Raw genomic sequence first — 2617 nt, forward strand, 5'->3', positions numbered from 1 at the left:
CCATCACTTACACACCTGCATTGGATTTTGCTGGAGGCCGGGAGCTGGCACATTACCCACCATCCCTGAAGAAACAGCTGGTTTATACAAAATTCCTCAATGTCAGCTATAGAGCCTCTGGTTCCACTAGCTCTTCCACCAGGACTCCCTTAGCCACCTTTTTTGAGCTTTTGTTTTGGTATTTATATTTTTGTTTTAAGTCGCGTATTTTATTTCAAGTTGTAAATTACATAGTATAAAGTGTTATAAACTGTGCAAGTTATGAGCATTATTTACCTTATGTGCACAAACATCACCACAATCTATTTGCAGGATATTTTATCTCCCCAAAAGAAATTCATATGTGCACAATCCCAGGGCTGAGACTACCCAGCTGAGTGTGAGCCCAGAGCCAAGAGCCAGCCAATCAGGGAATGGGCTGGTTCTTGTGCCCCAAACAAAAACAAGAAAAACGCAGAAAGCTGGAAAGACAAACCACAATTGGAAAGCATTCTTTACAACACAAGGTCGGGGAAAGATTTAATGTCTCTGCAGTGCAAAATGTTCTCTGTGTTAGTGTTTTAAAAAGTACAAAGAGAAAACACAGGCACTTCAACAAGAGGCAGTGCATACACCAACCAGTACATGTCAGAGGTGCCCGGCCCCTCTGACAGGGATGTACGCACATAAACGCTGGAGACCACACTCTCACAATCAGACAGGCTTCCAGTTGGGAGGCAACCAGCCCAGATATGAAGTAAGAAAGCAGAGGCCCCAGTAGATGCCCTGGGGAGGAGGGGCAAGGCCCCCCTCTGGGAGGAAAGTGTGCAGGACCCGTCAAGCTTCCACAGGCAGCACTTGTCTTAGGAAGTGACCCTAAGGAACACATGCATAATTTTTCAGAGGTGCATTTTCAAAGTCTCCCCATTGGAACACTGGTGGAAATGTTCCTGCAGAGAGATTCGACTTTTATCATCCTGGACCACACGGAGGAGGGAAGCTACGCAGCTGCTTAAGTAGGTGCAGGGGTCTCTCTGTGCCACTGCTAAGGATCCCGGGATTCTTTTAGATGAGACCCTGGGACCAACCCTCTACATCTGGGATCCCACCTGTTAGATGACATACATGCAATTTCAACAGGCAGACAGGCCTATGTGTAAAAGCATGTGATGGACACAGACAGAAAAAGACAAAAACGAGAAACAGAGCCTGACAGAGACCCACCAAACCATGCACAATGATCACTTCTGGAGGTGAGGCTTGCCAATCAAGTCTCCTTTAGATGGTGGTTAAATTTCTTATACAGTGCATTACTTTTATAATTCTAGAAACATTAAAAGTATATGTTAATGTTATCCCTTCTTTGGCCACGGAATGGGGTGAAGACTATTATTTAGTTTGTATTTTTAAATGTGATTATTACAAAGAAAGCAAGGGTTTATTATAGTAAAAGAGTGAATTCTAAAGTAATTAAGAACAGAGTTCGAGTGTGGTGTTTGTCACGGATGCAGAATGAGCAGAGGAAGGAGAGTTTCTGCTAGAGAGGTGGGCACAAAACCTGGAAAACACAGTATTCAGAGGAGAAGAGCATGGGACTCAGTGTCAGATGCTGCCACAGACGCTTCTACAGGGAGCCAGCCTAAGAAATAGACATGATTTTTGGATTCTTCAGTGATGGCGCGCACACACACTGCCACCAGAAACCCTGGGGCGCTGCTTCCAAGCTTAAAAAGAAGCCTCAGGAACATGTATGTGCTGGTGACCGAACAGGTGTCGGATCTGTGGCTGCACCCCGGGCTCCTGCCCTGTACCCTGGAAGAAGGGGTCAACTCATGCCTCACTGGAGGCCACCATTGATTTTGATCTTGCTAAAGATGAGGAGAGCAAAGAATATCAAAAACATCTCCACAAAATTGAGAATCTTGTCTATGTCTGCCTGTGACCTCATTCAGAAACTCTCCTCTTGTACTAGTAATGTTTGATCCACGTTTTTTTTTCAAGAACTGTCTCTATGAAGTGCTCGAGGACTTGGAGTCAAAGATGGAAGGCTCTGGAAAACAGCTACTTCTGTTAGTTCTACGCCTGACAGAAAATGGAGCCCTAGTATTGACTACACATATTGATAATCTGGAACTGTATGCAGCTGATCAGGGAAATTAACTTGATTCCCCTTGATCTTATGATGAAAGAAGGTCCTGGAACAACTTACAAAAGGCAGAAGCTGACCGTGTTGCACATCATGGCATTGACACCAGCCCCGCTGGACGTCAGACCCTGCCCAGGGACACTGACGTTACAGGAGAGGTGCAGAAACTCTAGGAAAGCCAGTCATTTCTCTCCCCCCAGGCTGTGGCCAGACTGTGCAGGACACCACTTTCCAACCCCTTTTACTTGAGCCATCAAGCATAAATCTGACTTAGAACACGTCATGCTAGATTGGAGAGGAGATGCAGATGGGTTCAGGAAGCTTCAAGAAAAAACACTGGGCAGACGGGTTATGATCCTCTCTTATGGAAATGAACGTGCTGATCTTCCAGGATGTTTCAAGTGACTGACCAGTGAGCTGTCCACAAGGGGTAGACCACGGATGGCAAGAGAGGGTCAGTCTCGTATCTCATCAGTAGTACCTAGGAAATGA

The 2617-nt window shown here is 45.6% G+C and overlaps 1 pseudogene; it reads left to right on the forward strand.

Annotated features, from left to right (window-relative positions):
* The first annotated feature begins 1631 nt into the window (after positions 1–1631).
* Positions 1632–2617, forward strand: LOC136388107 (protein FAM118B-like; annotated as a pseudogene).

Source organism: Saccopteryx leptura, chromosome 1 (genome assembly GCF_036850995.1).
Source record: "Saccopteryx leptura isolate mSacLep1 chromosome 1, mSacLep1_pri_phased_curated, whole genome shotgun sequence".
Lineage (NCBI taxonomy): Eukaryota > Metazoa > Chordata > Mammalia > Chiroptera > Emballonuridae > Saccopteryx > Saccopteryx leptura.